Raw genomic sequence first — 23,926 nt, 5'->3', positions numbered from 1 at the left:
GCCTCACCCACTCTGCTCCATCCAATATCACACTGCCGATGGCTGCTCTCTGAGCCTGGCAACAATCTCTCTACCGGTCTAGTTCCCAAGGCAGGTTGCCACCATGTCAAACACACACATATCCCGATTTTGTGGCGGGCTAGCACAAAACTTAAACTTAAATCGCCACATGAAAGAACACACAACACAATAACCTCTGATCCAGTTGATAAGATATAATTTGCTCATCTAGACATACAAAGCCCTGTACACACCCATCCTTTAAGAATATTCGTAACAACCTGTAAATGTGCAGAGAGGAATCTTAACATCCACCTCCACATTCTCTCTGCTGCCTCTCTCTTTTTGTTCTTCCAGTCTCCTTTCCTCTCTAAAACTTTTCTGCTGCCCCTCCTTTCTTCTTGTCCAATGACAGGCCTCATTCTATCTTGTACCTGCCTTCACCTGTGTAATGATGTCATCCTACAAACCTAAGCCAGAATCTCTCCTGTGGGGTGAAGGGGAGCTCCTTCTGGACCTCCTCCATCCCATGATTGTTCAAGTCCTGCTCCTCGAGGGCAGTGGCTAGCAGTATGACCTGTGGGCAGTCAACTGCTCCCTAAGTCAACCCTGTGTTCTTTAAGCAGGATCTGATTGATGGCTGGATCCTGGCTACCAGTGCAAGGCTTTCAGAGCTAAGTATCATGTAACACAGGAGATACCCTGTCAGGCACAAGTTGGACATGGGCTCAGGTGAGATAAACCACAAGACTGAGTGATGGCTGTCCAGGCTCAGGTGTTGGACCACAGTGGACTTCCATATACAGCTGCCCCTGATCCTTCCTCATCTGCAGATCCCTGCTTTCTCCCTGGACACAAAAGACTGTGTATATGTTGCATCACTTCTACGGGGTATCACGCACTCCCTGATTTCAGTGATATCTTCAAGTGTTCATGTTGATATAAAATTAAAATACTTCATTTTCCTATTTAAGAGTGGTAGTTGGTCATACTTAGTGTATGGTGTGCAACCATAGTTACCAATTTCCAGAGAGTTTTTTAATCTCCTTTAAAGAAGCCCCATGTGCCCATTGTCACTGCAATCTAGGCCTACCCAACCCTAGGAGGCTTCTTATTTTATCCCACTGAACCCGCTCTTCCCAGTGTTCACCTGTTTGTGCTCCAGGACTGGAAACTCTCACTTTCATAGTGTTCTTCAAGGTCATCTATGAGGTGAAGATGTGTTAGTACTCTGTAGAGACATTTTATGGGGAAAGCGATTCATGGTAGAGGGAAGTCCCAGGTACTCATCTGGTACTGTTCGGCCATTCAAGTTGTTTCTTCCCACTGACACTCATGAGCAGGGTCCCTGTGAGCACTTGTGTACTTCTATATGTATACATGTATAGTTCTGTTTGCAAATGTGTGCTAGGCACATGCTCCATGTGCATTGAGGTATGGCTTTTGTGTACACATGTGTGGCTCCATGCACACATACACAGCTTTAGATACACACTGATGTCTTTCTATATGTATGAGTGTGATTCCATATGAACACATATGTGGCATTACATGTATACAAGTGTAGGTTTAGGTACACTGATCTCGTTTCATGGGTATGCATGTAGGTAGTTATCCTATGCATTAATGTGTGTGTTTCTAGGCGCAGATTAGTGTCATTCCATATGCATATATGTGTGGTTCCATGTACATGTGTGTGGCCACATGTGCATGTGTGTGTTGTTTTAGATATACTTTTGTAGCTTCATGTACATTCTTGGTGGTTCTGTGTTGCATGTATGTGCAGTTATGTGTACACACATGAATATACATGCACACGTGTGGTCCTAGATACACACTGATATCTATCTGTGTGTTGTTCTGTATAGGTGTGTATTTCCATATGGACATATGTGTAGTTCCATGTGCACATGCCTGTGGTTTTGGGCACATATTGATGAGTTCCATGTGTGCTTATGTGTGACTATATATGCGTGCACTTGAGTGTGGTTCTAGGTACACACTGATATGTAGCTTCATGTGCAGACATGCATTAGTGCCATGTGCACATACGTGTATATACATCACTTGCAGATATTTATAGAGGAGAGGTAGTCCTGCCTATGCCATGTGACAGGAGGAAGCTGAGCTCCAGGAGGACAGGAACCATGTCTGTTTGTCAGTACAGTCAGCATCAAGTCTGATATGACACGAGCATATAAAAGGCAGGCTGAGTAATCAACATGGAGTATGTGGTATTACTAACACTGAAGAATTTGGGAACTACTTAAAAGACCCTGAAACCAGTCAGGTATAGAAGCATAACACATTAGGACCCACTGAACTTCAAGCCTGGCAGTTAAATGTCAGTTACTGACCTTGGTCAATAAGAGTTAATTGAGTACCTGCCTGTCAACGTTTTGACGACCACAAGGATGATTATAAGGTCACCACAAGCTCATTCTGTTCTTGTAACACAAAGTGACCTGAATCTGTATGTGATGGTGATGCTGTGGTCTGTACTCTGCATCACTGTCCTTACATGGGGTAGCAACTCTGTGTGTGTGTGTGTGTGTGTGTGTGTACACGCGTGAGCACAATTCTAACAACACTGACATATAGACAGCATCGTACATAAACAGGTCATGACTATGACTAGAGGGGTCTCATTCACAGTTATGGACCTGTGGACAAAAGTTCTAATACTGATCGCATAAACACTGTCATAGGCATTGTCATCATCAGGACCAGGAGGGGGTCCCTCAGGGAGGTTTGGGATTATGGACCTATTAGTGAGTGACAACCTTGGTACTGGATCTTAAGTAAGTATCTGACTTAAGGGAAACATTAAAGTCTGAGAGAATTCTTCTCATTAGTGCCCCTCCCCGGAAAGGCACCCTCCTTGGGGGCAGCCATGAGGCTATTTCTGCCCAGATATGTGCTTCTTCTGGTACATACCAAGGGTGGGGGGGAGAGATCATGTAAAGAGGGTGATGAGAACAAGTGTATGCTGTCGGGCTCCTCTCTTTGTCTGTACCTAAAGGTTCCCTTTTATAACATATGTTATGGACTCAGGGTCACCCCAAGAAAGTGAGCCTGGCCCCAGAAGGGTCACAATTTAAGGATGGGGTTTAGGGCTCTGCATGTGAGCTCAGCCCATAGCAGCTGCTTCATTTTTAAGATATAAAACTGTGCCAGGTAGCGATCTGAGAAGCCCACCCATGATCCGATCACTGCACACTGGCCATGAGGCTTCAAGAGCTGTCATCGTTTCCACCCACAGTGCTCACATCCAGGGAAGGGACAGTGTTTGCAGTTTAGAAAAGACTTACTTCCTTTTATGTGTCTGAGTGTTTTGCCTGCGTATATGCCCCTGTACCATCTGCATTTCTGGTGCCCACGGAGGTCAGGGGAAGACACCAGATCTCTGGAACTGGAATTACAGATGGTTGTGAGCCCCCCATGTGGGTCCTGGGAATTGAACCCAGGTCTTTTGGAATAGCAGACATTGCTCTTAACCACTGAGCCATCTCTCCAGCTTGCGGTCTTAATACTGTCAAACCTCACCACTTCAATTCTGTTTTGTTTCTTGCTTGGAGCTCTGCCTATCCACCCAGTGAACATGCATCTCACTTTGGGGCAATTGCCACCGTTCTCAAGTTGAGGACCCAGCAGCTCTGGATGGTCTTCACCCTGCCCTGGGCTTAGTTCTCGGTTGAACAATGACTTTATTGTTGCCTTTTATTTCATGAGCAGGAACATGATTTGACTTAGGTTAGTAGGACCTGTGTAAGCTGTAGAAATATGGTCCGATCGAGAAGCATCACAGTGGACCTGCTTTCGTTGTGCACATTCCTGTGTGCACAAATGCACATGTGTGAGCACCTGTGTGTAAAAGCCAGTGGACAACCGCAGCTCTATTTCCTCTTGAATCATACATGTTGTTTTTCTAAGACAAGGTCTTTCACTGTCCTGGGACACGAAATAGAGTTGGCTGGCTGGCCAGTACATCTGGAAATCTCACCTCCAGGCCCCTAATGCTGGAATTTCAATTGTTTACCACCATCTCCTGCTTTTTTTATGTTTGTATTGGGGCCTGAACTCAGGTTCACTTGCAAGGTGAACTGTATACCAACTAAGTCTCTCTTGTGGTAGTTTGAATATGCTTAACCCAGGCAGTGTCACTATTAGGGGGTGTGGCCTTGGAGTAGATATGGCCTTGTTGAAGTGTGTCACTGTGGGTGTGGGCTTTAAGACCCTCATCCTAGCCATGTGGAAGCCACTCTTCTCTTAATAGCCTTCAGATGAAGATGTAAAACTCTCAGCTCCTCCTGCACCATGCCTGCCTGGATGATGCCATTCTCCTGCCTTGATGATAATGGACTGAGCCTCTGAACCTGTAGGCCAGCCCCAATTAAATGTTGTCTTTTGTAAGAGTTGCCTTGGTCATTCTGTCTGTTCACAGTAAAACCCTAAGACATCTTCCCATCCCTAATGTTCTTTACTTGTAATGTTTGAGACACGCATACCCCTTCTGGTCCATGCATACAACTAAGACATACATATACTTGTCGCCCTGTTAAAATGACTTTGATAATAAATTGTTTTGGTGTCCAAGCATACAGGCTCCTCACTTGTCAGTGCTTCCTCTATGTGAGATATTTCTTCATGGTGGGAGACCATGTCTAAGGGCACAGCAGGGGAAACTATGCGTTCAGATATACTTTCATGATTGACATTCTATGATAATTTGATATAATGGGATTTAATTTGTTTGTGGGCAAACTTACCTAAGGAGATCATCAGGAGAACAGAAATCTCATAGCTTACATAAGCAACAGAAAATTAATTAACGTGGAAGTGCTAATTAGTTTATCCAATTTGTGGACTTGTGAAAGGCTCGAGAGATGGGAGACGGTGAAATTGGGGATCAGCTCCTAGAGCCTGGGATAGAAATGGGAGGGGCTATGAGCCTGACCTGCTGGCCAAGGGTCCTGCCTTGCCCTGGATGTCTTCCCCCCTGCCCCTGGGATGCTATGCTCTGGGGGTGTTTCTCCAGGTCTTCCTACAGAACCACAATACCTGTGTCTTTCAGAACACCCTATCCCTGATGTGTTGCTCTCAGTGTAACTGTCCTGACTTCTGAATTAGGTTCTGTCTTAAATGAGCTGCCCTTGTAGCATTTGTCACACTTGACGTCGCATGGTTAATTCTTCAGCTAAACAGCTGTCTCACCAGAAGCTGTACTCTACGAGGGAGGGGCCCACAGCGAGTGGGTAGATGGATGGATGGAGAGGTGAATGAATAAATCGATGGATACCTATTTCCCAAGATGCTTCAAGAATAGTCTCAAACAAGTGCTTCTCTGGAGAGCATTTTTGATCCCCCGGACAAACTTGAGTCCTTCTCCCAATTTCCCCATGCTCTTTAGTCTAATTTTGTTTTTGTCTTACTCTTCTGTGGTGTGTGTGTGTGTGTGTGTGTGTGTGTGTGTGTGTGTGTGTGTGTGTGTGTGTGTGTGTGTATGTGTGTGTGTGTGTGTGTGTGTGTGTGTGAAGAAGTTTTAGGTACTTGTTGTGAGGCAAGAAAAATGAGTCAACATTCATGAACAAGGACAAGGACCTAGATTGTCCCCAATGTCTACTCTACTCTTTTGCTTCTTAGGAAGAAAGCCATCCCCAACAGGACAGTTGATCCCGTTCTGCTCTGTGGGTGTCTGTGCATGTGATGAGCACGGTGGTGTGTCTGTACACCTTCAGGAACCCACAACTTTGCACTGTGGTCCTTATCTGCACTAAGCTGTCTAGAATCTCCTTCTGGTGGGGAGCAGTTAGGGACTGAGGCTGTGGCAGGTGAAAATGAAGGTACCTCTGGAGACATTAGTTTGGGGGTAAGGCACATGGTCTCCCACATAATGAGACGACATTAACTAGCACATGACTGTGGAAACCTGCTTTAACATTTTCTGTTTGAGGAAGAATAACATATACCATCACTTAAGTAATGGCCTTCTCAGTTGTATTGGGACAGGTTTCTGCTATGTAGCCAAGGCATCCTGTATCAGCATCTTGAAGGCTGGGAGGAATGTGCACCTTGTCCGAGGGGAAGATGGACTCATGCTTTATTTGTGTTCCTTTGCTTTGAAAAAATGTCCCGACTGTCCCTGTGTCCCCCTGTTTCCCTGCAGCTTGATCTTTCCCACTGCAATTGTCCATTGTTATTTAATAACTCCTCACTTTTAAAAAATATCTTCCTTCTCTCCCGACATATTGTGGAGTCTTTTCCCCCTATGTTCCCTCCGTTACATGACAAACAGAGTCAGTGAATAGTCCTTTGGCTTTTCTCCATATGGTCTTCTCCAGTTCCCTAAATCAGATTTTAAAATCAATCCACACTTTATTCTCCCCATTTTTCACTGCCAGTTGCATCAAGAGTATCCATTGCCACAACTGTGGTCATGTTCCTCATCCCCCAGGACTTAGATCATAGACCCTCTCATCGCGTCCCTCTCCCTTCAGACCATCATGCACGGCTACCACAGAAGTCTGCCATAATCTACATTCATTATGTAGCTCGAACACAGCCTCCCTGGCCTGATTGATTAAGGCAAAGTGCCCATCATTTGTTCTGTGTGGAAATAAACTGATCACATGCCTGCAGGGGTACTTGGTCATCCAATGTCTAATTATCTGGATGCAGTGTAAGTACTCGAACTGAGCCTGCAATCTTTTTTTTTGAAAATATATTTATTATTATAGAATTACATTAATCTAGGAAAACATGTTAGAGTATTTTTATTGTTTGAGAATAACACATAATACCAAAATGATACAAAGATGTTTTATGAAATGTAGTTTTTTTTAAAAATTTTTTTATTAACTTAAGTATTTCTTATTTACATTTCGATTGTTATTCCCTTTCCCGGTTTCCGAGCCAACATCCCCCTAATCCCTCCCCCTCCCATTCTCTATGGGTGTTCCCCTCCCCATCCTCCCCCATTGCCGCCCCCCCCAACAATCACGTTCACTGGGGGTTCAGTCTTAGCAGGACCAAGGGCTTCCCCTTCCACTGGTGCTCTTACTAGGATATTCATTGCTACCTATGAGGTCAGAGTCCAGGGTCAGTCCATGTATAGTCTTTAGGTAGTGGCTTAGTCCCTGGAAGCTCTGGTTGCTTGGCATTGTTGTACATATGGGGTCTCGAGCCACTTCAAGCTCTTCCAGTTCTTTCTCTGATTCCTTCAACGGAGGTCCTGTTCTCAGTTCAGTGGTTTGCTTAAGCCTGCAATCTCAATCTCTCTCTCTCTCTCTCTCTCTCTCTCTCTCTCTCTCTCTCTGTGTGTGTGTGTGTGTGTGTGGTATGTGTCCCTTCCAAACATTGTGTGGTCATAACTTTGCACTTAGTACAGCGTGTGGCATGCCTAATAAGTATCTGTTGAACGACTGGTGTATTACAGATCACATCACTCAGAAGTCTACATTAAAGACTGAGCATGACTGACTTGGAACCAGCAGACCAATCCCCTGAAGAAGAAAGACAAAACAGTTATGACACAGGAGATTAAAACATTGTAGAAGGATGCTGGTAGAGCTGGTGTTTCCGAAGTTCCAATGTTTAAAACAAATCGCAGGCAAAAGCTTTAACAGATGACTACTGACTGTACACATGGAAAAGCAGGAATCCCAGCCCCGACCTTGTGCTATTAAATTAGCTCAAAATGGAGCAGAGTGTGAGGATGAATATTGTAAATTGGCATGGATGCACATTTTTGTGACCTTAGATTTAAGTATCTATAACATTAAAAGCATGAATAACAAAATGCCAATCAGCTGGGGTTACCGGAGTGAGAAGCTTTTACGCCTGGGTTCACCATCAATGAAATGGCATAAAAAGACCTCGGATGGGGAACATTGCAAATCGCATGTCTAAAATGTCTCTTATCTAGAAATTGCAAAGAGTGTCTATAATGCCCCAATAATGTATTTTTATGTTTGTCATTAGAAGACAAACCAATCAAATAACAAGCAAAGGACTTGCATAGACAAGATTTACAAACACCTACTGCATTGAGATCCAGGGCAAACAACTAGGAAAATGTAAACTAACACTACCTACTTCCACTTCACACCCATGGAAATGACAGCAATCAAAGAGAGACAGTAAGTGTTGGCAGGATGGTGGAGAAGCTTCGAGGTTCCTGTGTCACTGTCGGTGATGGAAAGTGATATATTCACCTTCAAAAGCCATCTCATTTCTTCGAAACACTAAATATTAGGTTAGCCTATGATTTGCAATTCCATTCCTTGTGGTATACCCAAGAACCAAGATGAAAGAAATGTATATCCACTCAAGAATGTGTGTGTGTGTGTGTGTGTGTGTGTGTGTGCACCCATGTGCGTGTGTGTGTTCGTAGACACATTATTCAAAAGGTGGAAACCCATCAAACAACTGAGGAATGGGAATAAATTCAAATGATGAAGAATTGCCTGACGATTAAAAAGAAGGAAGCATAGATGTTTGCTGCAATGAGGATGAGCCCAGAAAGCATTTCAGTAAGTGAGGAGAGCCAGGAAGAAGACACACATGTAGGGTTCCATTTATATGAAGTGCTCAGAGTAGGTAAACTATATAGAAATCATCTGTTTGAGGGGTCCCTGGAAAAACTGATCGTGACTGAAGAGTATGGATCAGAACTGGTTCAGGGGCTTGATTGGTAAAGGAACTCGCTGCCACGTCTGAAGATCTGAGTTTGATACCTGGAATCCACATGGTGGAAAGAGAAGACCAACTCATGAGTGATGTCTCTCAATCTTCACATGTGTGCTGTGACACATGTGCACACACACAACTAAATGTAAAAAAAAATGTGAACAGTGTGGATTCCATTTTAGAATAGTAGAGGAGTGTTCAAAAATCTATGTTTTAAAATATGTCATTGAATATGGGTCTTAGGAGCCCATATTTTAAATGAGTGTATCTCATAGTAAATGAATAATACTTTTTAAAGATGAATGAATAATCATTTTCCAGGCAGAGCCAGGAAGGAAGACATACTCTGTACCCGGTGTTACTGGCACAGACAGAGGTGGTGGCAGCCAGGTGTGATCTGAGCATGACGTAGTATCGTTTGGTAGCCTGGGACCCTCTCCAGGGAGGAGGGCAGAGCTGTCTCTGTCCTTGATGAGGGGTTAGGGCTTGACCTCAGGAAATGGATCTCTAGGTAGGAGCCATGGAAATAGTGGTGAGACTTGTCACTTCCGCATTGAACCTTTGCCCGGGAGCTCATTCCTGCTGTTCTGTGCTGTCAGTAACTCACAACATGAGTTAGCACAGCTGGCCTAAGCATCCTGACTGACTGGAGTCAGATTCCCGTAGGCGTGGTCTGTATACTTTTGAAATCACCTTAGGACATTTGATCTGACTAGGGTATAGGCAATTTACCAAATAAAATCGTAAACCCCCAAGACTGCCCCCAACCAACCAACTGTGTTGTAGCCATTTTTCTGTCAAATTTGGAAATGGGAAAGTTATTTCCCCAGTGTATGCAGGAAACAAATTAGTGGTTTATCAGATCCTACAGCTCATTTTCCTGTCTTTGTCCTAGGCTAGGGATGCCCAAGTCCCCCAAGTCCATGGGCTTTCTGGCCTGCTGCATTATCCTCACCCCTGTGCCTCTGCAGCAATGCAGGGCCCTTGACCTAGAGCCCTTCACGCTCTCCTCTCAGAGTTGAAAAATGAAACAGGGTCTTGGGAGCCCATATTGGCTTCTCAGAACTGGAGACGTTTCCCAGTGTAGCTATGATTCTTGCTCTAGTTTAAAATATTTTGTAGAGTTAAAAGCTGTTTCAAAGATTTACTCTGGAAAAAAAAAACGTATCCAGCATAGATTAAAACATGTCTCAAAGATTCTATACTTTCTCAAGAGTGTTTAATTGCCTTTCGGTTTCATGACAGAAGCAGGCGAACTAACTTTCATTCCAAGTGAATGGAATGGGGAAAAAAAATGGCTGTGATAGGTCAGAAAGTAGCCCAGGTGTGCCTTGAACTTTTAATCCTCCTGTCTCAGCTTCTCATGCAACAGGACGGTGTCTAGCGATAGAGCTCTGTTCAGGGCCATCCAGGGCAACCTTGTAAGATTCTGACCCAAAATAAAAATGTTTGCCGAAAGTAAAAACGGTGGTTGGGAAGATACCTAAGTGGCAGAGCTCTGTCCTGCCTGTGCGAGACCCTAAACTCAGTGCTTAGTGCTGAAGAAAAGAAGTTAAATACAAAGAAAATGAGAAGAAAACAGGAACTACAGCTTCAAGGAAAGCTGAAGTGTGACGGCCACTGCCGACTCTCCCTGTGACGCCTCCACAGAATCCTCCCCTGAAGCAGCAGAGTAAGGGACTCAGACCTGACAGATAAATAACAGCTTGTGCACCGACCACTAAATCACGCGTGCTCTTGAGTCCTGTGAGTCTTGCTGTAATAAACGAGTGTACCTGCGACCAACAAAGAAAAGAACCTTAAAAATAAGTGATATTTTGCTGACACTTTCAGAACAAACTGGGGATGTGACAGGCGGTGACAGGGAATGGTTTTGATGTAGAGGTCCAAGCAAGGAGAGTTATGGCTTAGGGAAGTGAAAGTGACCTTGGTACAGCCTGAGGCTCGATTTCACCTTGGGGTTGTCTGGTTTGGGGGAGCATCCCCCAATCCATTACGTGTCACAAACCTGTTGGCAGCGTTTATAGGCACCATCCGTTTGTCTTGGGGGTAATGAGAAAATTGGGCCGAGTCTCCTGAGACCAGTATTTATTTTCTATGTTTGATAACCAGAGAAAAAAGAAATGTAGTTGAACACATGTTTTAAAAAGCCTTAAGCAGCAGTGACTGACTGTCCCTTATTACTTAGAAATATACTTATGGCACACATATTTTTTTGTCTGAATATGTCCTTCTCTGTATTTGTGACATTTACATACATTTAGAAATATATATACATATATATATTTATATACATGTGTGTTCATTTAATGTATTTATTTTATATACTTATTTAACGTGTAACTTTATATGTATACATCTATACAGAATATATTGCATATAGTACATGTGCTTATATACTATTTATACATATATTATTTATTTATACATACATATAGTGATAAATATATATAATAATAAATTGTATGTTGCCATAAATATCTGTAACACAGTGCCTGTCTAGGGTCAGTTGACTAATATTTCTGGGCCTGTTCTTGGTGTGGTCAAAGTTCAAATAAGGCCGGTCGTAATTTAACATCAGATTAATGAGTGTGAGTCGTTTACAGCAGGAAGTCGTGAGTCTGGAGAAGTCAAACTCTGATATTCCAGAGCAGCTGCAATGTTAGGAAACCCTATAGTGAGGTTGGCTTCCCTGGGCACTACTGCAGGCCTTACAGAATGGTCAGCCCTTGGGAGAAGCTGGCGGAGTAACATGGAAGGGAGACATGTGCCTAGCTCACCATTTCTCAGCCCCTGGTCTCTGTCATGTAGTCAGGGTGACCAGTCAGGGTGTCCACATCACCCTTCTTCACTGGACAGCAGCTCCATGGCCAAGCCTGTGTGTTCGATGTTCCTATACCCCAGCTCTACCGCATGCTAGAATCACATATTTCCTCCAACAGGCATTGCAAGATCCCACATCCTCCCACACATCTAAAGGATCTGAGCGTCTGTAGTGACCAGTAGGCCCATAGCTATGAGAGAGGGGTTACAGGTCTTTCTTAACAGACCTCTGCATGGGGTCTTGAGTCTGGCCATGCATCAACCCAGGGGCAGGCCCTCGAAACAAGGCTTTTCCTTGTCAGGAGGGCCAGGGCCTGGTTTGTTCTGTGAGCTGGAGACAGAATGCAGGGAGAAAGGTCTACTACTGAAATGTTTGTTGTTACCTCTGAGAAGAGAAAGGAAACATGGCTTCCGTGGTGGCTCTGGCTTCACTATACTTTGGTGCATGCTGTCAGCCTGACCACGGCAGGAGATTGGGAGTGATTGGGCTTTTGGTAGATTTTGAGCTATGGTATGAGAAGCTTCCTGGCTATTTGCTGGATACAGGGGTTGTCAGGGAGAAAACTTGGCCTCTCTCCTGATTCATCTTTGATTCTCTGTGTAGCTGATGCTGTTACCATGGAGGCTTCAGACACTTAGCTCCTACAACACCGAGCCTTCCAAATAGAGTGAAACCGAGCACAGCTGCCTTCCCATGATCACGACTTCGAATGATTCAGGGCTGGACAAACCACTGGAGAGCAGTGGTTCTCGACCTGTTGGTCATGACCCCTTTGGGGATGGCATGAGCCTTTCATGGCAATCACATATCCTGCATATTGGATATTTATATTTTGATTCATAACAGTAACAAAGTTACAGTTATGAAGTAGCAACAAAATAACTTTATGGTTGGGGGTCACCACAACCTGAGGCACTGTATTAAAGGGTGCCAGCCTTAGGGAGGCTGGGAACCACTGCCCTAGAGATTTGGCTTGACCATTTGGAGGGTGGAGGGAGTATACAAGCTCCAATGAGGGGAAATCCCACTGTCCTAATGGGTAACTCACACCCGCATAAATTTGATGGCTTGCCTTAGTGTGGAAAAGGCACCAGGGCCCTCACCAGCAGCTCTGACCTGGGCAGACAGAGCACTGAGAACTTGGAAGCATGACAGCTAAAGTAGGCCCTTGCAAGGGATGCGGGAGGAGAAGGGGGCAAGGAGGAGATTACGAGGTTGTCTGGTCCATTGTGGAGCCGAATGTCTAAATCATTCATTATTGGCTGGTTTCTCCAGCCCAAATCTGGGTTAGGAAGGTGAATTTTGGCCTCAGGGAATGGCACCCAGAGATGCGGCATGAAGTGAACAAAGCCCAGCTAAGGAGTGGGTGAGCCACATGCAAGAACAGGAGAGAGAGCATGGCCTCAGGAGAGGCTCCTCACATGAGGAGAGAGAGCATAGCCTCAGGAGAGGCTCCTCACATGAGGAGAGAGAGCATGGCCTCAGGAGAGGCTCCTCCTGCTGATTCTTGTCCTGGTTAGGGTGACTATTGCTGTGATAAAACTCCATGACCAAAGCAACTGGGGGAAGGAAGGGTTTATTTTAGCCTACAACTCTAAGGTCACACTGCCATCATTAAGGGAAGTCAGGGCAGGAACTCAGACAGAGCAGGAACCTGGAGGCAGGAGCTGATGCGGAGGCCATGGAGGGGTGCTGCTTACTGACTTGCTCCCCCTGGCTTGCTCAGCGTGCTTTTCTATAGAACCCAGGACCGCCAGCCCAGGGATGGCACCACCCACACTGGACTGGGTCCTCCCTTATCAATCACTAATGAAGAAAATGCCTTACAGCTGGGGGCGATTTCTCAATTGAGGTTCTCTCCTAGCAGATGACTCTAGTTTATTTTGAGTTGACAAAAAAAGTAGCCAGAACAACTTGTGATACTAAGAGAAGGAAGTGAGACCAGAACGGAAGGATGGCAGGAGCTTCATCTCTTTGTTTTTGTGGTTGGGTCAATTGGAAAAGACAGCTGTGGGGAAAACCCACAAAACCCTTGTGGGGATGGGAAGGGTCTTAGCACCTTTCCAGAGCCTTAGAGTTTATGACTATTCTCCAGAGTAGCCTGGCCCCTCAGAGATACCGCTGCCCTCCTCCTGAGGGCTGACGGTGAAGCAATTGTGTCAGCTGCTCAGAGCGGACAGAAGGGCTACGAGTGGACTTCCTGACTGAATAGGCTTTGATGGGCCCTTTGTGTCCCTGAATTATCGGGGAGGCCAGAATATGGCTTCAGTTTGATTGCTCTTGTGTACTTTTGATGTGTCCGTAAGGAGCTGGGGAGAGACTACAGAATGCTCCGCTGGGGGAAATATTTTGAAAATTGTCAAAAACTAGAAGTTTCCTTCAGGACTGGGGTGGCTGGTGACAGGCAGGCTGCATAATCCTCTCCTTCAGTGAAGGGGGAAATAAAAGCTCTGGTCGCTCACACAGAGCATCGCTGGATGGATACGGCCCAGTGGTGAGCACCATCCTGTTTCGTAGATAGCTGTGGTGTGAAATAAAGAAGCATTGATTTTCCTTGGGAAGCCGCTGGCCTTGCTGATCTTTAATCCCAGGTGCGCTCTGCGGGAGGGAGCACGTGTTTGGATTGGATAATAACTGGATGCTATTTTCCCCGGAGAGTCTAATAATTATTTAACATTCTTAAGTCAAGCTTACTCTGAGGAGGGCAAATATGTGCCCCCCAGAACCATTTCAGCCAAATGAGGCATTTCACAGTCACTTGGTAGGAAGTGGTAGCTAGCCTTTCTGTTCCTGCTTTGGGGGGTGTAGGCACAGGGGTGCTGTTTGGAGAAAGGTGCCCAACCTCTCTGTCAGCCACCAGGACTTGTACAGTGGGTTTCCGTGGCTGTTTCTTTACTGAAGCCATTGATTAACTCTTGCGTTTGCCTTCATGGTGTTTCCTTTCACTTAAAAAGTCAAATTAGAATGCTGTTTGTATGCAGCCATTACAATGGAGGAACCTCTCTTCGCTGTGCTTACAGTAGGCAGCGGGGCTCCTCCCTGTCCGGAACTTCCTAAGATGACCTCTGTGTGTGTGTGTGTGTGTGTGTGTGTGTGTGTGTGTGTGTGTGTGTGTGTGTGTCCTAAACTGAGTTTTCCCACATTTGGGTGCTCTTTCTGTCTCTGATGTATCCATAAAGATGACCTGTTAGTCACCAAGACTTGGGCTCTTGCTCTTCCTGGGGAAGGCCACGCCCCTCACACAGCTTTCTCCACCTGTCCCTATGAGTGAATCTGCCGTGACCAGTACCACTGGAGGATCTGTGGGTCCTGAACGTGTGCTTCATCTTTCAGAGTCTTTGTTCTTACTACATTGTGGTCAGTTGGTCTCTCCCACCAGCATCTCCTCCAATGAGGCAAATGGAATCCTTGTAAATTAATGACCAGTGAACGCTATCCTTAAACTGCCAATGATCAGAACTCACTAAGTGTGGACCCCAGATCCTCTCGCCTATGTCTGGAATGACTCTATGAGTGAAACCTATTACATAGAGAAATATGTAAACTATAAAGTTGCTTTTAACATTAACTATGAGCTAAAGTGTAGTAAAGGTCTCATTCAAAGGTCTCACTCATCTGGTTTTCCTTCCTGTGCAGTCCCACCATATGTTTACGTAATCTTACATAGAGGTAACTTCTGAGAACCTCCTATTTACCACTCCAGGCTATTCCTTACACATCTACTAAGTGTACATTAGTAGCAGGTTGCAAGCACGGTGTCACCAGTACGTGCCTCTCAGTATACCTGTCGCATACTGGGTTTTATCTATTACTCAATGGACACTTAAGCACATCCAGGAGCTGGGGGTGTAACTCGCTTGGCAGGTTGCTTACCTGGCATGCACAAGGCAGGAGTTCAATCCCCAAGACGGTATAAACTGGACGTGGTAGCATATGGCTGTAATCTCAGCACTTGGGAGGTGGAAGAAGGAAGGTTGGGAGTTCAAAGCAAGCCTCAACAATAGTATTTTGAAGTAAGATTCTGTCTCCAAAAGTAGGGCTAGGGAGATGGATTAGTGGATAAGGCTGGGGGCCTTCTGTCAGGTTTGATGACCTAAGTTCAGTTTCTGGGACCCATATAGTAGGAAGAACACACTCCTGCAACCCATCCTCTGATCTCCACACCTGCTCTAAGGTGTGTGCACACCTCCACACGTGCACACGTAAATACAGACACACTCAAATCCTACACCCGATGCAGGCGTCCAAAGAGAGCAAGAAGAAAAGCATTCAAAACAAAACTGAAAACAAAGTCCCATGCTTTCCCCCATTCTCCTTAAGGTTTAATGTTGAAAATGAGCTGTAAGACCCTATCATAAAAAACCAATTATGATTCAAAGGACTGTTCCCATCGATGTAGACGTAGGTCCTAGCTTGTTAGGTCAAGTCACATGGTTGTCATGCAGTCACATGGGGGCATGACCGTATCCTGTTTGAGTGTTGTGTGTGACATAGGCATTTTGCCATGGGCTTCTATGACATGTGTTATGTGCTTGTGTCATACTGAGTTCTGGGGTCCGGTGTCACCTGGCCCTGTCATGCTTGTGCACTGTGACAGGGACAGTCAGTCTGGGACATGGCGTGGGTGGGACAAAGAATAACCTTAGTTATTTAGTGTTGGGTATGCCCACATGTCTAGTCATCACAGCTCAGCTGGAGGGCCTGGGAGAGAGCAGAGAAAGAAGCTAATTAGTCATTGCCCAGTATCCAACATGTGGCCTAGTGCACTTACTTCCCACAGATTCCCTTCTCCAGCTTCTTCCTGCCTTGTCCCCCCCACCCTGCCCCTTCTGGGGGTCACTCTGAGGGGCATCCTCTGTGACATGCAGAACTGGAACATGAGTTTGAATAAGCCTTGGGGATGAAGGGCTCCTGTCCATAAACTCCTGGAATTCTGGCTTTGAGACTTGCCCATGATTCATGCACAGAGGCTCTCCTGCAAAGAAGGCTTCTTTCCTCAAGGGGTTCAGGGTAGCATAGAGCTGCTTTATCTCTCCCATTGCTTAAGCTACCACCACCTCTGCTTTCAACCCCAGCCGCCTCTGCAGTTGGGAGAGAGCAGGTGCCCAGGGGTTCTCTCCAGGACAAAGTGTGGAGAGGACATGCGTGTTGTTTCCCATACAGAGTTGGAAGGGGCCTCTGGTAAAATATGTGGGTGCATTTAAAGTTCCTTCCGGAGGTAGGTGCTTTCACAGTTCACAGAGGTAGTTCCTTCTCTCCCGGGAGATTAAAATAAAGTACTCACCATATGCCAGAGCGTGGTGAGCTTGGCTCTGGCTGTTCATGCTTCATAGCTCTGGGAATAACCAGACTCTCAAGGGCCCGCGTCTGGCGCAGGTGCGTGTAGAACTCACGTAAGATCACGGGCAGGTTTCTCAGTCTGTGCTAATTGACATAAATTTGTAGAGTTGTCTCCTTATTTAAATGAGTTCAGTAATGGAGATGAATTTTCAGTGTAACCAGATCAATTCTCATTATATCCAGCATATTTTAAGCAGGTGTTCCTTGGGAGGAAGGACCACGGGTCTAACCCTGTCACATTGGATCCCAAGGGGGCGCTGTTCATCATCATGGTTGCTTCCGGTAGTTAACCCTTTGGGCTTGAGGAAGTGAAAGGCTGAGGCTGGAGGGCCAGGGAAGGATGGGAGGCAAGAGTTGCTATACCCTCTCCCAGGAACTGAACCTGGGGCACAAGGTGTCACTTAGCAAGCTAAGGTCCAGTTCTGGCCACCATGCACCATGCACTGTTCTGTGAGTCTCACTCGAGTTCCTCCTCACAGCTCAGCCCACCTGCACAGGCCCAGAGCGTGTGTGCAGAGTGTTGGAGGTCTCACGTGTCTAAGCTGGTGAAGTCCTTGGTGCCTTCTGAGCATTTCCCTGGAAGCTCTATGACCTTTTCCCCCAGACTCTCAACAATCTGATGTAGGCAGCACCATGTCCTAGAACCATGTGGTTATCCCAAATGTTTCTGGTGTCTGGTGGTCATGATGCTGCTGTCCAGAGACTCTGACCCTGAAGAGTAGACACTGGCCTGGACCCAGTATGCCTTCTCTACTGGGCTATTACAGTTCCTTCGTGTCAGTGTGTAATGCCTGCACTGGTAACCTCCAATATTGGAATGAGGGACTCTTGTAAACTTCAAGGGTGCGTTTGATGAATGGCACCATCAGACCTGGTCACTTGTCAGGCAGTGCCATAGCTGCAGGGGCCAGCCATGGGCTTCCATAGAGAAACACTGGTAAATGTGTTCAGGGGTGATGGGCATAGTCACCTGTCCCTGTCATCTTCATGGAAACAGTACTTTAAAGCATGAGGTGTAGAGGCACTAATAATTCGCTTTAAATAGCTCAACACTTCACTTTGTTCTGACACCAGCTGAGCTGGTACCTCTGTTCTGGAGGCTTCTGGCTGATCTTTGACTCGTAGGTTTGAATTCACTCTAAGGACTCTTATCGTGCTGTCACAATGTGCCAACTGGGATGAGATGAATTCTCTGGGGAAAGATCCTAACCATGGGTCAGTGTTGGTGTGGATTCTGGGAATTGTAGTCCATAATGTAGAGCCAGGCCTGGGATTTAGTACACATACCAGGAGAGCAGGGGTATTGACTTCAGGCCCACAGAGCAGGGAATGGGTTGGTTACCCTTGAAGGTTAGTTAGATCAGACTCTGCTCTCTAGTGCCTAAGGCTATAGTTACCTTAGGCTGTAGTTACCCAAGCTGGGTGCCCTATGGAGGACACTGCTGCTTCGTCCTTGTTCCTCAGAGGCCTGGGTCCCAGCCTGACTGTTACCTATGTGCACTCAGCATTGTTTTCCTAGGAACCATATACAGTTTTTGTGGTGCTGAAGTTGAGGGGCTTCTTTTCTGTGGGATCTTAAAAAAACCACTGGGAGCATTGGCTCTGTGTATGTGCATGTGTGTGCATGTATGTGTGTGTGTGCGTATGTGTGTATAAATGTGTGTATGTATATGTTTGCATGTATATGTATATGTGTGTATGTATTTGTGTGTGTGCATGTATCTATGTGTCTGTGTATGTGTGTGTGTATTCCTGCCTCTGTGTGTATATGTACATGTGTGTGCATGTATGTGTATATGTGTGTATATATGTGTGTATGTATATGTTTGCATGTATATGTATATGTGTATGTATTTGTGTGTGTGCATGTATGTATGTGTGTGTCTGTGTCCCTGCCTCTGTGTGTATATGTACATCTGTGTGTACACATGTATATGTATATATGTGGGTGCTGAGGCTGAGTGTTCCTGCCGGAAACAGGTTATGGCTCTGCCTCATGGCTTCTTATGTGGGAGTTTCTGCTGTGATGTCAGGACAAGTGCTCTTACTAATGGCACTGAGTATGTGTATAGACTGCCTGTGTGAGTTTCCGGTGGGGCTTGTGGAACCCCAGTCAGATCTCCTTCTGAAGCTCCTACCCCAAAACATGTGCTCAGTAAGACATTTGCACACCGACCCTCTGCTTCTCTGACTACCACGGGGTCCCATGTGTATGTAATGGGCATTTGGCATCCTACTGTGTGTCTGCCTGTGATGTGTTTTATAACCAAGAAGGAGAAACCAGGGATATGTTTGATGGAGGCACGGAATGGTGTCAGGGAAGGGTGTGCCTCTGAGGGCCCCATGCTGAGACATCTCTTCCCCCTGAGGTCCCGGCCACATGGAGTTATAGCATAGAGAAGAGATTATTTAGGGCATGGAGGGGGAGACAGGGTAGTGGAGACAGAAAAAGGCAGGGAAAGAGAGAAAGGGAGAGAGAGAGAGACAGACAGACAGACAGACAGACAGAGACAGACAGAGAGAGAGGGACAGAGACAGAGACAGAGACACACACACAGAGAGACTGAGACACAGAGAAAGGGAGGGAGGGAGGGAAGGAGGGAGGGAGGGAGGGACAGAGAGAGTAGAGGAATAGAGGCCAGCCATGAATATGTGGGGGTGAGGGTGGGAAGAGAGGGGACAGAGGGGGAAGAGGGGAAGAGAGCAAGAGAGCAAGAGCAAGAGAGAGAGAGACAGAGAGAGAGTCAGAGAGAGAGACAGAGACAGAAAGAGACAGAGAGAGAGACAGAGACAGAGAGACAGAGACAGACACAGACAGAGACAGACACAGAGAGAGACAGAGAGATACACAGAGAGAGACAAAAACAGAGAGAGAGGGAGGGAGGGAGAGAGAGAGAGAGAGAGAGAGAGAGAGAGAGAGAGAGAGGGAGAGAGAGAGAGAGAGAGAGAGAGAGAGAGAGAGAGAGAGAGAGAGAGAGAGAGAAAAAGAGAGAGAGAGAGAGAGGAGGGCAAGCAGCCCCTTTTATAGTGAAGTCAGGCATACCTGGCAGTTGCCAGGTAACTGTGGGGCGGGGCCTAGAAGAAATGCCAACAGCCTGCATACACAGATCACTATGCCATTGTCCTTCTGAGTATGCGTCTGGATACATGCTGGGTCACTAGATCTATACGCCATAAAGTGTGTGGGTGAGCATGCAGTCATCACCAAACCTGTATACCCCAATATTGTCTAGGTAGAGACAGAAGTCACCACGCCTTTGGTATCTTCTTGTGTGTGTCTGGGTGCACACAAGGTTACCATGCCAGTGTATGCCAGTGTCTGTGACTGGGTAGTACAGGAGTTACCCCGTCTGTGCATTCCAAACTCTGTGTGCCGCTTCATAAGTCACCATGTCTTCTTACCCTATGCATGCCTCGGACAACAGAATACCATTGTGCTACATAACCTATAGTATATACCTTACAGTCAGCCAGGGTCAAAGGTTTGGAAGCCAGGGTTTGGAAGCTCCCCCTGTTCCCCAGGAAGGCCTTTGGATTTCCTGTGTTCTCGAGTTTGGGGAATAGATAGTGTATCTATTTCTGGTTAACTCTGGACCATAAGCACTAATGAGTCTTCCTCCACGTGTATCTATACTGTAGGTGCTGTGACTCCCCACTGGGCATATTCTGCAGACACCGTGCCCTCTGCCTCTCCATCCACTCTATAGAGCCAGCTATGGAGCCCTGGGCTGATTTGTGCAGAAATCAATCAATCTTGGTGAATTTGGGTATCTTTATTGAGACGTGATATACTTTTTGCATCTGAAGGTCATGACGACTGTAAATTCTAACAGGGCCGTGGTCTAACATGTAGCTATTGAAAATGGTGAGCCCCACCCTCCCGATGTCATCTGAGTAGCTTGAAAGCGTTGAGCCCTGTGCAGTTATGAAAATGGATTTGGTGTGCACTTATGCATATGACAGAGAGGTTGTTATCTTAATAAAGTATAACGTTCAGGGCATTTTGCAAGTCCAGGTTTTAGATAAAACTTGCTGAACTGCTGGGTCAAGGTAGCTCTGTGCTGGCCCAGGGGGCTCTGGGCTGTGGAGCTCCAGCTGTGTGAGGCTGCTTATATTCATGAGCAGTGTGCCACCATGCTCATGGCTAACTGCTCTCTCTCTTCTCTCCACAGAGTCTCAGTGCACCCTTTGCGGAGAGCCAGAAGGTGAGTACTGCACGTCTACTCTGGTGGGCAGGGCACCATAGTGCCTCATGCGTTAGATTGGCAGAGACAAGCTGCTGCCACAGATGAGTTGATTGGACAGTTTTGAAGTTGAAAGTATATTCTTTGTGGTGGTTGATGAGCAATGTGGATGAGACAAAACAGAACTCGTGAGTGCCAGGCAAGAATTTCTTCTGATACGAAATCAACATGGTTGACCAGTTGGCCGTATTTCTCTTTTTTTAATTTCATATTGTGCTCGGAAAGTTTCAGCTAGTTTTCTCCAGATAATAGATGTCAATATGCATTTGATAGCTTTAGAAATATTACCCAAACCTCCCGATGAAGCTCACATCAAATGAGGCTTTGTGAAATTACTCCTAATTGCCAATGACTGAACCTGAGAGGAGGTGCCAGTGAGCGCAAGCTGCCATGCGGACGGATGTGTCAGCCAGGTCCTGTGGTTGAGACATTCCAGAGCGGAGCAGCTCCTGGGATGGTGCCCAGTCAAAATGACATTTCCAAACAGTGAGAGCAGATTTACATGGTGCTTGTCAGTGGTAAGACGAAGAAGAAAGGAAATATGGGAGCCGTTCAGGGGACTTGAGAAGCTGGGTTTTGATGCTGTGTGTTTTAAAGAGATACACCAACTGCAAAACTAGCCACCCTTGGGACTTCAGGAAGACATAGTAGCTCAGGAGTGGCCCTGGGGTCATGCTCCAGCCCCTATCTCCTCTCCTAACACTGGCTCTGGAACCTGGGTGTCAAGAGACTTGAATGCCTTGTAGACAGACCAGCTGAACAGACTCTCCTGCAAAACAGCTCAAGTGCCAAGCTAGTCAGAAAAATATGACCAGTAGGCAATTTCTTCAGTCTGGTGGCAAAGGAGTATTTTGACAAAGTTTTCCAAATTCTTTTTGTGTCATTAAGCGTGTGAGTGCATAACACAAATTCAGTGGTGATAAGGTCTGGTATTTTACATAAATCTCTGTCCCCGGTCTTTTCGGGATAATGAGAAAAGTGTAACCTTCAAAGGAATGATCCTCTGTCCTAAGGCTACTGTGAGGCTCTCCTTCTTTTGGTCCTTGGAGGCACTGGGAGCTCTATCATTTCTTATCATTACAGCTTTTCTGTGTTATCCCCAGCCTGGGAGCAATCACTGTGTTCTGCTTCAAGTCCAAAGTTCCCTTCCCCCACTCCTGTTAAAGATTCCAGCATGCTAGAGGTACTAGATGGGACAGGAAGTAAACCTCCAAGGTCGAAGCTTGAGCAAATTCCAATGAGTTTCATTTGACATTTTTTTATAACACAAGTCTGTTGTCAGCTGAAGATAGTGCTTGGCATGTGATGTGCGGTTGTCCCCAGGGGTGCCTTCTGATTCAAGGAAAACAGGTTTTGGATGTTGGGCATGTCCCGGCTGATGGCTAGATCATTACAGACAGTGTGGGAGCCAAGGGGTGTGGATCCCTTTTTAGAATTTCCAGGGCAGTGACACTATGCCTAGGAAGGACCCAGGTCTCTTCACTGTGAGAGTCAGTGTCTGGACCCCGCATTGTTGGATGGTTAGGTCCTCGTCTCTCTCCTAGACACTTGGGGGATACTACCCTGTGCCTGTCCTTGTTTAACATCCACATCACACATTTTGTCAGCACACGATACAGTGTGTATTGCTCTAGGATGTAAACACTTAAGAGGAGCTACCAGGCTGGACCTCATAGAAGAGTAACCCCAGCTGTCCAAGAGGTGGAAACTAGGAGGTTGGGAGGAACGTCCTGGTAAGGTGGAGGTCCCGGTCCTGTCTTCATGGAAACTGCTCTTCCCTTCCAGGCCAGACTTCTCTGAGGCCCTCCCAGGGGTTGATTCCATTGTGCAAGTGGAACTATTCTGAACAAGGGAAAGGGTGAGGGGCTGCCTGGGCTCAGCTGTGCTTTGTTACTCGGCAGCACCGGCATATAAATATTCATAGGTTTTTAAATCATTTAAGTAATTAGTCTAAGTGAGAGCTGGCCGGGTGCAGTGAGTGGAATCTAGAATCAGCCTTTTCTGTTTGGTAATTTCTTCAACGGTGTCCCTGCGTTAACTTATAAATGCCACCACACAGAAGGGATCAGAGTCAGAGGACTCTGCAGTAGGAGGCCCAAAGCTAAGCGTGCCTCTCAGAAAGGGCTGAGTTGAAACTCGCGGCTGAGGTAACTTTCCCCCTCCAGTTAGAAAGCTGTTAACAGCCTTTCCTGGCTAACCAGTGAAGTGGGAAACACCTATTTGCATTTTAATGGCTGGTTCTTTTGGAGAGAGCTGTTTCTTCATAGAAACGGAATAATTAGCATCATCTCAGAAGATAGTATCTGTCAAACAAAGGAGACCAGGAGCAGAGTTGACTGAGGGGTCTCGAATCCTACAGCTGCAAGTCCCTGTGATGACTAGGCCATCATTTTTTTGTTTTTCTTTTCAGAGAACCCAACATTTTAATCATATGTAAAATGTAGATCAGGGCTTCAATATGCAAATTGCCCGCATGGCCTATATTATGAAGTTCTGAATTGTGGAGGCTATGTATGTAATGAGGTATTAAATATATATCCTCTCCCTAGCAAGAACAGAGAGGTGGCTTGGGAATGAGGGGTGAACCTGAGTGCAGGGCAGCTTGATTGTCCCTGGGTCTGCCACCATCAGGAGAGTGTCACTATGGTGTGTTCCTGTAGAGAGACCTCCCCTAGAGGGGCAAGCACACTGGGAACAACCTCACTTGCTAACATACCTCACTGACCTGAGCAAATACCTCCATGAGACCCAGCTGTAAGGCATTTTCTCAATTAGGGATCAAGGAGGGAGGGCCCATTGTGGGTGGTGCTGTCCCTGGGTTCTATAAGAG

General features: G+C 46.1%; 1 long non-coding RNA gene across 1 annotated transcript in view; it reads left to right on the top strand.

Moving 5' to 3' along the window:
- LOC116914583 overlaps nt 1–22,730 on the top strand; it is a 413,344-nt gene extending 390,614 nt beyond the window's left edge. Inside the window, exon 4 of the long non-coding RNA XR_004389755.1 lies at nt 21,025–22,730. This is a non-coding gene — a long non-coding RNA (uncharacterized LOC116914583). The remainder of the gene's footprint in view (nt 1–21,024) is intronic.
- Nucleotides 22,731–23,926: the final 1,196 nt, after the last annotated feature.

Source organism: Rattus rattus, chromosome 13 (assembly GCF_011064425.1).
Source record: "Rattus rattus isolate New Zealand chromosome 13, Rrattus_CSIRO_v1, whole genome shotgun sequence".
NCBI classification, from domain to species: Eukaryota; Metazoa; Chordata; class Mammalia; order Rodentia; family Muridae; genus Rattus; species Rattus rattus.
The sequence above is the reverse complement of the archived record's forward strand: the minus strand, read 5'-3'. Positions and strand labels throughout refer to the sequence as shown.